Source organism: Crocuta crocuta, unplaced genomic scaffold (genome assembly GCF_008692635.1).
Source record: "Crocuta crocuta isolate KB4526 unplaced genomic scaffold, BGI_CrCroc_1.0 scaffold134, whole genome shotgun sequence".
NCBI lineage: Eukaryota > Metazoa > Chordata > Mammalia > Carnivora > Hyaenidae > Crocuta > Crocuta crocuta.
In genome coordinates this window covers 445,762-459,531 of record NW_027530183.1, presented here as the reverse complement: position 1 = coordinate 459,531, position 13,770 = coordinate 445,762, and the positions used below count along the sequence as shown (strand labels likewise).

Sequence of the window (13,770 nt, the reverse complement as noted above, 5' to 3'; positions counted from 1 at the left end):
ATTAGTATGAAAGACAGACTATCACCTTTACTGAGAAGCAGTCAGTGTTTTTCTTTATCTCTGCATGCACATCTGCTCTGTTTTTGGCTTTCTACATGAAATGAAAATCAACTTCTCTTTTAATCTGAGTAAGGCTCTAAGTTTGTTTATGTCATAAAATTATTTCACTATCTCTTGGATAACCTGTATTTGAAGAAATTTTTGCTCCTAAAGAGATTGCGTGACACAGAAAACAAAGTGCATTTGTTAACATAATGATTTTTATCTTCTCCAGTTAAGTCACTTTAATATAATGTTATATGATTAAATGGCAATCATTCAATTTCATCAGTCACAGTAGTCTTTCCAATAACATATCTACCTTTTGATAGTTCCTATGTATATAAATATATAACATATATTTTCTAAATCCACAATTCAAATAAATTTCTCAAAAACCAAGTAGTGTGTTTTTTAACTTTGATTTTTACTCTTCATTATTGGATAGATCAGTTTTATATTAAAATTTTCATTTGTAATCAAAATGAAGAAAGCTGTATTTGAAACTTGAAATATGCTACTGTTCTCTGTAATTTAGAGGTTAAAGTAATAATTGAAATATCGTGGAACATTTACATCTATGTTTACGCATATATTAAGTGGGTCTTTTACTTGCCTCCATTATACAATATCTACAGAGAAAAAATAAAAGTTTCCTCTAATGAGGATCCTTCCAAGGCAGTGCAATCAGGCCTGCTCATATTCTTATAAGGGGCACATAAGATTCCAGAGTAATGCTATGTATGATTTTGCAATGTTCACTCTGTCCTGATTCTCTTCCAAGGAACTTACATGGAATGTCTCATTGATGCCTCACAAAATCTCTTGCAAAGTGGACATTTTTATTATCATTTTTTACAGTCGAAGAAAAGAAACAGAGAGATTATGGAAAGGACCGAGCTTCGCAACTAGCAAGGACCAAGGCAGGATTTAGAACAAAAGAGCGTCTTCTCCAGGGAGGAGGGTCATCTCTTCACCTTCATTGCCTCCCACAGATGTACCACAATTTACATAATCATCTCTTTAGATTGCTTAGAGTATTTTATCATAACACCATTGTTGTAGTGAACACCCTCAAATATACATTTCTTTCATATTTGATAAAGTATTTCTGAACAATGGATTCCTATAAGTAAATAGTAAAAATAATAATGAAAAAAAGTTTGGCTTGGCAAGCATTCTTCAGGGATCAGTTTACTTAATGTTCACTAGAATCCTATGATATGTACATATAAACCTATGATATACATATTAAGTATTATCATCCTCTTGCTACTGGTGAGAAACTGAGGCACACAGAGAGTACTTACAGAAAACTATGGAGGATTTCTGTAATAAAGGATAAGCATATTTTTCTCATTTTGCTAAGTACTGTCAAATTGAAAAGATTTGTGCCGATCCATAGTCCCATTTTGCTCACGTAAAAGAGTGTTCTTTATCCCCTATACATCCTCATCAAAATTCACAATTTTTAAAAATATTGCCTATCTTGAATGTGAAAATGATATTTTCTCATAGCAGAAACTTGAAAATATTTCAAATTGACCAAAACTTGAAAACACATGTCCATACAAAGACTTGTATATGAATGTTCATGAGAGCTTTATTTGTGATAGCTAAAAACTAGGAACTGCCCACATGTCCAGCAACAGATGAATGGTTAAACAAATGCTAGTATATCCATACAGTAGACTGCCAAGCAATAAAAAGGAATGAACACACAACAACACGTATGAAACTCCTAATAATACTGTAGGAGAAGATTTCAAACTGTAGTGTGATAAACTTGGCCAACCTTGCAGAAAAGTATCAAGTGAGTTATTTTTTAGTTGTTTCTGTTTATTTATTTTTGAGAGCAAGAGAGACAGAGCACAAGTGGGGGAGGGGCAGAGAGAGAGACAGGGTGGCATAGAATCTGAAGCAGGCTCCAGGCTCTGAGCTATCAGCACAGAGTCTGCCGTGGGGCTCAAACTCACAGACAGAGATCATGACCTGAGCTGAAGTCAGCTGTTTAACCGACTGAGCCACCCAGGCACCCCACAAAGTGAGGTTTTTTTTTTTTAATTGAGATATAATTGACAAATAGTACCGTATTAGTTTTAGGTATATTATATGATGAATTGGCATATGTACATATTGCCAAATGATTACAACAATGAGTTTACTTAACATTCATCATTTCACAGAGGTGCCTGGTTGGTTCAGCTAAGGTCTTAATCTCACAGTTCCTTAGTTCAAGCCTTGCACTGGGATCTGTGCAGACAGTTCAGAGCCTAGAGCCTTCTTCATTGGGATTCTGTCTCTCCCTCTCTCTCCCCCTTCCCCTACTTGCACTCTGTCTCTCTCTTTCTCTCAAAAATAAACAAACATTTAAAAAGATAATCAATTCGCATAGTTATAATAGCTTTTTCTAGTGATAAGAGCTTCTAAGAATTACCCTCTTAGCAACTTTCAAATATACAATCCAGTATTGTTAACTTTAGTGTTGTCCATCTTCCGATGACTCATGTTGAGCTGAAATGACTGGGATCCATACCCACACCTCCCTCAGTGATAGACTCGGGGTGTCAGGGAAGAGTATGAGCTAGATACTGACAAGTGGAGGCTTGGTGACTCACGATTTCTATTCTGTTACGTGTAAATGTGTCATTTCCAAAAATTTAAAGTTTTGATAGTTTCTTTGGTGCCTGCTTAAAATCACATCACAATCTAAAGGTTTTTCATTTAATTTTTTCAGATACTCTTAGATTAAATAGAATTTTTATCTTACAGAGACGCTTTCAACATAGATTCCAATGATATCAGTGTACGTTCATATTAGCAGAACAGAAGGAAGTAAATCATTTGACAGTATTTTTCATTGCCATGCACAACTTGGTTAAGTAATTTTGTAATTAGATAATTAAGAATATTTAGCTTTAAATGATGCTTTGGTGTTTGGAATTTTAATTATTAATATAATTTTTTATTTTATACATATTTTAGAAATACGCAAATGACAAATCGCTACCAAGAGCAAAGAGGCATTGTAGCGACTTTTAAGTTGCTATAATCTTGTTTGGTTATTCTTTTTAATCCAGCCAATATAATGTAAGACAATTAATTAGTAATGCGTTTCTAATTGATATGACTAAACATACCCATGGATAAAAAATACAGCAATGGGGTTTTCTTGATTTCTCCTGTGGAGACAGCAACTTTCATGGATATTATTTTATAAATTGAATTCCAGAGCTCTTCTTTGTTCCCAGGCCCTCCTGCCCAGGAAGCTCCTGAAGTACAATAAGACCTTAGTTACTGATGACAATCTCATATGCATTCATTCATAAATTATTTAACAAATACCTACTTTGTGAAGCCAGGGTAAGTCATATTTTTAAATGATATAAAAGTAAAAATCAAATAAATCAGTACAGACAGATGCTATATTTGAAAGACATTATCCCAAGTCATGCTGCATTTACTACCAACAAAATCATGAGCAGCAGCTCTGTAACTATGGGAAATGTATCTGTAATAACCATCCCCCCTTTTTCTGCATCTCTGACCAAGCTTCCATTACCTCTTTTGGATCACTCCAGGAACTGAGAAAGTTCATATTCAAAGCCAAGTGTGCCTAAATTGCTCTTATTTACTTTCTTTCATCAGTTAAAACTCTTATTTTAGAAGAATGAGCTAATAAGATTTAAGCATTAAGAAGTGACAAGTTAAATTTATTAAAATAAGCTATGTTGATTTTTGGATGACTAGCCTATTTAATCTTCTTAGCGGGGATTTTTTTGTTATTTTTCATCTGTTTCAAAATTTAAATTCACTGAATCAAATGAATTTCTATTTTCTAGAAGTTCAGTTATATTTTATATAAATATATGATTTATATATTAAATATTTATATTATATATACATTAAGTTATATAATAATACACTTAAAATTTTCATTATATAATATACCTAATATAAATATATATCTTTATTTGATATATAAATTATATATATTTATAAAACTTAAGTTTTGTTATCACNTACTTTACATTTAAGTCCAAAGAAAATGTAAAGACAACTTAGTACCTTTTTAAAAAAATTGTTATTAGTGTCAACTTTTTTATATTAGAAACAAATTGAATAGTATTCTTTATCTTCATTAAAGGCAATCTTTAATGTAACAAAATTTTCCTTATTATTCAATCTGTTCATCTATCCTGTATCCTTGTAAGGCACGTACAGGACACATTTACGCAGGAATGATTAGCCTGCCCTTGTTAGACTGTACATTCAGTTGGGTTGATATCCTCCATCGCAGGTAGAGACGTTTGCTGCCCCAGTGGTTTCAAACCCAGGGTTTCATCAACAAGCCGAGGAGTGTTATAAAGCCCCTTCCCATGAGAGCTTTTACCACAGCTTAGTGAGAATCTTCAATGAGCTATACTGCGTTTGTGTTTAGAGAAAACAACAACAAAGTAACGTTCATTTTCCTGGGCTGACATCCTAATTAAACAATCCGAACTCTGGAAAAAGTCCAAATTTTGGAGTTTTTGTAACTTTTTTCATGGATTGCTTCTTGAAGTGTCAAAGGCCTTTGGCAAAACATTTTCCAGTTACTGAGTGTTGAATGTAGTAATATTTAGAATATTTTAAAATGTTACTTTCATGGTTAAAAAAATATCACTTTAGGGCAGATCCTGGTTGTGATGTGATTTTTCCTATTAGATTCAAATAAATACTTACAGCAAGCCCACTGAAGATCACAGTAAAAGTGCTCTCCAACACAACCTACCAGTTAGTGGTTTGTTTGTTTTTTCTTTCAGTGTCTTTTCAGTGTCTTTGAATCTAAATCTGAAGATTTGGATTCACACACTTACTTGAATTTCCTATTTTTCATATTAAAATAAATTCTATGTCAAGTTCATTCAAGTTAAGAGTGAAAATACTACATGATACAATGCAAAGAGTAGGTGTTCTTATAAATACTACTCTACTTTTCCTACTGCAGCCACGAATGAAAAAAATAACTCATTAGATTCTTCTTACCAGGATACAATTAAAGATAATTTCTAAATTTGTTTTTTTGTAATTTACTTCCCCTCATTTATCTTTGCTGTCACCATCATTACCACTAAAGCATTTGATTGTGCATAGTTTGCATAAAGGGGACCACATGTCTATTTCTTTATCTATATGAAGTTTGTGGATTAGGATGACAGTATTTTGTTGGGAAACATGTGTAGGAAAATTTCATTTATTTTTATTACCTAGCCATTCTCAAAAATTATTTGAGCTTGCTAGATGGATATTAAATGATAAGAAAAATAGCAAACTTTGACAAAGATAGTGACTACTTATACATCAAATATAAGTCAAGAACATGTACTTTTCAAAATGTTTATTTATTTTGAGAGAGAGAGAGAGGCAGAGATCAGTGGAGGGGCAGAGAAAGGAAGAGACAGAATCCCAAGTAGGCTCCACACTGTCAACATGGAACTCAACATGGGATTCCCTCTCATGAACCGTGAGATCATGACCTGAGCCGCAACCAAGAGTTTGACACTTAACCTGCTGAGCCACCCAGGCACCCCAAGAGCATGTCGTTTTTAATCCTGATTTCTTAGATAAATTCACATGCACTGATTTTCGTGATTTGCCATGGAGTTATCTTGCTTTTAACAAAGAATATCCCACAAAGATGCCTCCCACCGTCTCAAATTGTCTTTCAATTCCCTACTATCCCTTACTCTCCATCCCATCATTGCAGATTTGCTATTTAACGAACATGTTTAGATCTCTTTAATCCTGCTGAGGAGGCAGCTAAATAGTGTGGAAATTATTCTGTAGATGAAATTTAAAAGACCCTCCAGAGATTGCATGTCTTTTTAATGTGACTTTCATTGCCCTTTCTGAATCTTCTCATTAAATCTTTTGAATCGGGATTCTATTTCATAAGCTTTAATTCTATTTCCTTTAAATGGTCAGCACACTGAGAAGTCATCAGTAGGTTTTAGTTTATCACACAGCTCTCTCTACATTAACAGCAAACTATGAACTCGACTCCCTGCAATGAATGGAAGCAATAACCAAAGACTATCACTAAGGTTCTGTATCATTTTGGCTTCTCTCTTTCCATGTTGTATACTCAAAGTAGAATATGTTTGAGAAAACAACATCTATATACCCTAAAGGCACTCACGAGTATCATAAAACAAAACAAAACAAAACAAAAATCTATCCTTTTAAATTTAAGTAATACATTGTAGATATCGTGGAGCAATATTAGTATCTGAAAACTGATTCTGTAGTCTATTCTGAAAAATAGACAGACTAAGATGACTATACAGCATCTGAGAATTCCATGAGGCTCCAGGTACCAGCTGCTTATTGATAATGTTCTTGGAATGGCACTAGTGGTGGGTTATTGAGATTATTAAATGCATAAAACGTCTTGGGAGTGTGGAAAGAATTAAATGTCTTAAATTCATTAATTAAATTTTAGAAATTTAGAAAATTTTCTAGGAGAATTCATTTTATTCAGACAAATGTAGACAAACTTGAATTTATAATCATTATCCGAAAAATATTAATTTTTTTTTGTTTTTGAAAGAGAGAGCATGCAAGTGGAGATGGTGGCAGAGGGGGAGAGAGAGAGAGAGAGAGAAAGAAACAAAGCAGGCTCCATGCTCAGTGCAAGGATCCCTATGTGGAGGCTGATTTCACAACTCTGGAATAATGACATGAGCAGAAATCAAGAGCAGGACACTCAACCAACCAAGCCACCTAGACGCCCCTTTCATTTTTGTATATAGAAAATTAAAGTGTGACCTCTATATTTGGCTAATGTTGTTACCTTTGTTAGAGACAGATTTAAGGTCTATGATGAAGTGTCAGATTTTCTTAAAATGCTCTCATTCTGGGCTGTAACAAATATCTTCTTCACGCCCTAGATATAACCTTAATATATCCATGCAGTTTTGCCAACAAGATACATCTTCACATCAGTGGAAAAATTGTCTTGGCAAGTGACCTTGTGAGAAAACCATTTTCAATAAGGCCAGTTACCACCTCAGGGAAAATGTTCACTCTCAAGAATTAGGCAGAACTGGGTTTGCCATTCTCTTTTTGAGGTATACAAGACACGAGTTACTAATCTCCCTTATACCACTACCATTTAAAAGTTATAATATCATTTTCCCCTACAATTATAAAATCAAAGGCAACACAAAGTTCAGGGAGAAAAATGCCTGTGTATTTTCTTTCCCTATTGCTTTCTGGTGGCTAACTGTCAGAAAATAGCAGAGACCTGAGGAAGAACAAGTAGAAAAAGAGCAAATCAGAAATAAGGAGGAAGAAGAGGAAGAAGAGGGCAAGGAGGTGGGTGTCAATGGGAGGAGGAAAGCAGGACAAAGGAAGAGGAAAGAAAAACAAAAACAAAAACAAGAGCCAAATTGGTCAGTGGTGAGAGAGAGAGTATGGCTCGGCACAGATTGGGACAGGGAGGAAGAGTGAAAAACAACAGAGTTAGTTGTAAGACACTGCTACCATTTCATCAACTTCCCTCTAGCCCCGATGATATAAAAAAAACTATCAGAGGAAATTTATGATAGGGAAATCATTACTGTCTCTACTCACCCTAGCTGCTATTTGAAAACCTGTGAATTTGTCTTGAAAAATTTCATGCATTGTCCTTTGGACTTTGTGGAATGCTATTTTCTGAGTAACTCTAACATTAGTCTCACAAACTAGGTAGGAAAGGAACACGGATAACTCTATCTCCAAAAACTCTTTGTGGTTAATGTGTTCTTATTTTTAATTCCTCTGTTTCTTAAAATTTGGCAAATTGTCAGACAAATTGTCTAACAAGAAAAAAAACTGAACACCCCACATTTTTTTCAGTAGAATCCCAAGATTCTTTCCTAATAACACGATTATCAGTGTGCTATTTGGCATACTTCTTGAAAAAGTCCTATGAGGAAGCTATGTACATTAAAATAAAAGACATAGATGGGGAAATTGGGCACATTTTTTTAATAAATGGAGCTTAAGTTCCAGTAATGGAATTGCTAAGTTTCTACGCAGACATTGCCACTGAATAAATGTAAGAAGTTAGCAAACTTACAGTTTTTGTGGTTTTGGGGCTTCAAAAGTGAAGAAAATCTTATAAAGTTTTTTAAAAATTTTCTTAGAGTACTGGCTTTAAAAGATATTTGTACTGAATTCAGATTGCCTTAAATATAAAGTAGGTTCTGTATAAAAATTGATCAGAAAATTATTGTAATAATACATATTTCTCTCTCCAAAACACACATCAAAAGATAAGAGAATTTCACCTAAAGTAAAATTTCATTGATTTAACCTGCATTTCTTTTGGGAAAGGAGAGAATACTGGTAAACAAATATATAAATAAATAACTGTGGGGGTGGAGTTTGGTAGAATAGGTTTCTATAAAATCTCCTAACAGAAATCAGAGGCTCATTCTTCTGACTTTCCCTTCCTGAGACAGAACACCAGGCAAGATTAAAATGACGATTTTTTCAGAATGAATGGAAAGACTTTCTGGAAGTTACACTATTTTGTTTTCCAAGCAATTGGTTGGAAAAGGCAAAGATATGAGAGCAATTCTGTTTCTTTTCTGCCCACTTTAAATCTTACGTTGACCTCTAGGGTCACTCTCCCCGTGTTTCTCAGCAACTCTGCACGTTTCCTCGGGAGCCTCTCAAACTACTGTCATTTACCCAGCATCCAAGATGCTTCCGGGTGCAGACAAATGGCATTTGCAGTGCCTGAGAACTAGCCAAGACCTAATTGCCTCTCTCCAGGTCCCATTGGCAGGAACTTTTACTCATTTCTCCCCCACCTCCACTCCTTTTCTATGAAAGCAAGCCTCAAGGCAGGAGATCACCTTCCCATTACCCAACAGCTTGATTCTCTACATGAGCCTCTGACCGTCCGCAGAGAATGTCTGCCCTTGCACGTGAAAGGAAAAGCTTTGGTCTGTAATTTTCATGATCCTGTTTCTCCTCTTGTGACTCCCTTCTCCTCTTTCACCTTTCTCCTTGTCCTCCCCCAGCTCCTCTTCCTCCTCCTCTTTTTCTTCTTGTTTCTAACTGCCTGCATTTTCTCTGCTTATCTCCCTTACTCCTCTTTCTCTTTGTGTCTCTCTTCTGCTCTCCCTCTTTCTTTCTTCTTCTCACTCTCCGTTTCTTACACAGTTTCCTATAAAGCACCATGTAAAGAATGTACAGATTATAATATCGTGATGTTCATTTTCCTGCTTTTATTTTTACCCTGTATTTTCTAAGGTCCAGTGATGTTCAAAACACTGCCTAGGAAGTGCTAGGTTTTCAATGAAATTTATTTTTATTGTGTATAGTACTGAAGCAGGCTTTAACTGTATTTTCTTTACGAAAGTATTACTGCTAATGTGCTACTCATAGGACTCTACAGCTAAGCTAAATAAACTAAACTCCCATCTGAGCAGTATATTTCAAAGAAATAATTTAACATCACCATTTACAAATTGCATCCAGTTTAAGCATAGATGATATTTTACATATGTAGGTGAAGTACTTGCCATATGCAAAGAAACATGGAATGACCAAAAAAAAAATAAGGAATCTATAAAAAAACAATAGCTACCTTTATAATCCAGTAATATGAAAATAATTCAAACTAAATAAAATTATTTATAATAGCACATGAAGAAATCCTTGAGGTAAATTAGCCACTATACAAAAATATGCCCTAGTCAAAAAATTTGTTCTTAAGTATCAGAAGCCTTTTGAGTATACAGCGCTCACATTATTGAAAATCAGTACATTTCAATTGATGAAGATTAAGCATGATGAATGCTTGATTGTCTCAGATGAAATCACATGTGCTGACAGAACATCTGTTACAGCCTCTCTTCTTGTCATTTTATTGCAAATTTACAACCTATTGCAATTAAAATAACATGATTAAAATTATAGACATTTTGAATAAAGGATAATTTATAGACCTCTCAAAATAATCAAACCTACTTTGCAAGTGATGAAAATTTTAGAAAAGAAAAGATTTCTGAAACCCTATACATATTGCTTTTCATTACAAAGAAACACTGGGACTTAGTGTTTATATTCGAGAATAGCTACAGCAGAAATTTAAAAAAAAAGAAGAAGAAGAAGAAGGAGGAGGAGGAGGAGGGGAAAGAATCCCTGAAGCAGAAATACCTACTTTATAAAGCTCTTTTAAAGCTATTTCACAAGGCTTTAACATTGGTTTTTCTTGATGTTTACAATATTCACAAGGTCCAGTCCAATGGCTGACATATAGCAGGCATTTATTTAGTTTCTGTTTACTGAACGCTTGACTTGAAATATAAATGTATGAGTGAAGCATTCATAGGACATATGTTTTCCTTGCACACAAATGTATCATGTTGCCTAAGAAAGTAACTAAAATTACTTCAGCAGAAGGATGCCATAAATAATTGCATAATTTATATACGCAGGTGTGTGAAGTATTAAAAATCATATCACATGTCTATAAAAACAATCTCTCTTCTGTAACTGCAGTTCCCATGATCTTCTGTCTGTTCAGTGTAACAATCAAATTAAATCTATAGAACTGGACCAAATCCAAATAGAAGGCTATAAGAATCATTTATAAACTACAGTTTGACTATTTGCACATTGCTAAAAGATTTTATTTCATTATTTTTTTACCTTATAGCAAATTTTCTGACCAGAAGTAATCGCAGATTTAGATGCCAAGATAATCAGGTGTTCCTTTCTTAACAAGGCCAGAAAATGAGGCAGGGAAACTAAAAGACCCCATGAAAAATGGCAATTTTTGCTCCTTTTCCTGCTTCTATTTTTGCTAGGTCCTAGAGCCCTGCCTTACACAAGCTTTACACAATAGGTATGTATGTCTATATCTATACAATAGATAACGTATGTCCTCCTTGTAAAGGTCAAGGATTTAATGATTTCTTTGGAGTCTTCCAGAACAATAGATAACATCTAAGGAGTGACTGGGCAGCAGAACGTTTTCCAAAACCGGTGACTCATTAGGACCCCTGGCTCCAGGGCATAAGTGACTTATGGAGAACATCTAAACACTTGTCTTTGTTCCTGGATGCCTGAGAAGACAGGTGCACCAGACCACCATCCTCAATAAAAACCCCAGACTCCAAGCAAAGATGTGGCTCACTCTTTGTCCTTTTTTGTTTTTTTCTTAACAACTTTTAACGATCATTCATTTTTGAGAGACAGAGAGAGAACCCAAGCAAGAGAGGAGCAGAGAGAGAGGGAGACACAGAACCCCAAGCAGACTCTGAGCTATAAGCACAGAGCCTGATGCAGGACTTGAACCCATGAACCATGAGATCATGACAAGAGCTAAAGTGGGACGCCTAACCAACTGAGCCACATGGGTGCCTTTCTTTCCTTTCTGAGTCTCTTAGACACTGTCTGTACTGCACTCTTATGTCTTTAGTAAACTCTGCTCTTACTTCCTCTCTGGTCATGTTTGATTTCCATCCTGCACAAAGTCAAGGACCCTCTTGGCTGGTCCTATAGGACCCCCTCTGGATACTCAGACCTGCCTGCCTGCACTAAATCAGTTGTCAATTGGTCAGACCAAAGGTCACACATACTTTGTGTGAGAGGCCGATACAAAGGATGGGAGATCTGATGGGCAAGGATTGACTGAATTCAAACTCCAGTCATAAGCCATTTGACTTTAGCTTTCCTGTGCCTCATTTTCTTTATCTGTAAATAGACAGAAAAAATAGTTCCTACTTATTATTAGGAATCCTATGTGGATGACAATGCATGTAAAACATTAAGCAATGACTGGCATTTAGCAAATATATGACTGACTAGCACTGTCACGCTAGAAAGAAGATTGGGAAGGGGAAGGGGCACGCAAGGAAAAGAAGGGAAGACTAGCAAGCTCTCAATAACTGCTTTACTGTTGGAGTCTTTTCACAAAGAAAAAGAAAAGCAACAAAATGAACAGAATTAGTGAAGTAAAAAAGTTCACGAAAATGCGTAGGGCACAAGATACGAGGTCACCAGAAAAAAAATTTGCTCAAGCATCATGTGACAGGCTGAGAAACTGAAAGGAAAAAATAGATTGAAAGATTTTTTTCGTGCACTGGATTGCATACATCTGAAAGCAGGCTTCAACAACCTCCATTTGACTTCAGTCTGTACTTTCTAACTGATTAAGTTCCTCTTTCCAGCTTATCTTTTAACTCAGGCAAAAGACCCGGCAGAGAATCCTGTGATGGGAACCGAAAATACCCTTTCAAGTAATGCGGTCAGCTCTGACGTCAGCCAGTCCCTGTGTGATTGACCCCAAGACAACAATCAGTTTGACCTTCCCTGCGCACCTGCACATACCCACCAACCTATGTCCCATGTTTTCTTAATATAAACCTGTAAGTACTTCCAGCACTTCGGAGACCGTCTGAGATGCTGGTCTGTCTTCCCAGTGTTGGCCTCACTGAACTAAATTCCTTTCTGGTTTTTCCACCACTCCTCTGTCTCCCTTCCGGTTTCGTCAATAGTGAGTGGCCAAACCTGATCAGGCTGTCCCCATACCCCAGAGCAAAGTGTTCTTGCGTCCTTGGGCTCCAGTTACAATTCTGAAATGAAATAGCCTGTTACTTCAGCCTGACATAACATATCCGTGTTTAGGGAAAAGACATAGGGAATGAAGGTATATGAAGAAGAAAATGCAACAGAAATTACTTGTTGAACTTCAGGTGTTATATTAATTACATTAATTCCTTACTTCTCTTTATGTTTAGTAACACGTTTTAACTTCGCAGGGATGTTAAAAAAAAAAAGGTTAGCTACAAAAGGCTATAAAAAATCATTGCCAAGATAAAAAAGAATTGTTCACATAAGTAAAATTTTAAAATCTATCTTTAGCTTAATTGTTGCTTTTTTAAAAATCAGTTTCATCATAGTTTTCATAGATTCTTTTAGGTGTTATATGAATGGTAAATGTAAAAATAACATCACATTGAATAGGTAGAAGTTAAAACGACAGGAACTTCACAAGTTGTTCTAATGCATCAAAATTGCAAGAAAATAAAGGAAATCCTTTTATGTTGCTAAAAGTTGTTTACTTCATGGCGAACCTGGGTGGCTCAGTCAGTTAATCCTCTGACTTCAGCTCAGGTTATGATCTCATGGTTTGTGAGTTCAAACCCAGCATTGGGCTCTGTGTTGACAGCTCAGAGCCTGGAGCCTGCTTCGGGTTCTGTGTCTCCCTCTCTCCCTGCCCCTCCCACACTTGTACTCAGTCTCTCTCTCAAAAATAAATAAACATTAAGAAAAATTTTTAGACCTCCCAGGATCCTGTGTGGAGAGTGGTTTATATTCTGCCAGCTTCAGAGACGGGAGAGAAAGGAAGCCTGACAGAGGTACGCATTCTTTTCCCAGTTTGCTCAGTAGCTGGAGACTGGAAGACACTGCAACAAGGTTCAAGGAAAAGAAAAAAAAATAATTTGTTTATTTCAGTATTCGTAAAATGGTTTGCTGAACTTTCTTGATTGAACTATCAAGATAAGAATTTTTGAATGTTGGATAAAAATACTCATCCCCAGTCTAGCACACTAGAAAAGACAAGAAAAAGAAAACAGATTAACTAAAAGGTTTTGTGTAAAAGGCAGATTGCATAATGGTCACAAGCAAGATTTTTTAGCTCAAAACCTGGCTCTGCCACTTACTTGCTGTGTGACCTTTAGT

General features: G+C 35.6%; 1 non-coding gene across 1 annotated transcript; it reads left to right on the top strand.

Moving 5' to 3' along the window:
• Positions 1-13,366: 13,366 nt before the first annotated feature.
• On the top strand, positions 13,367-13,504 carry LOC144232348 (small nucleolar RNA SNORA7). Its single transcript, XR_013335371.1, has one exon. It is a non-coding gene; the product is annotated as a small nucleolar RNA SNORA7 (small nucleolar RNA).
• The last annotated feature ends 266 nt before the right edge of the window (positions 13,505-13,770 follow it).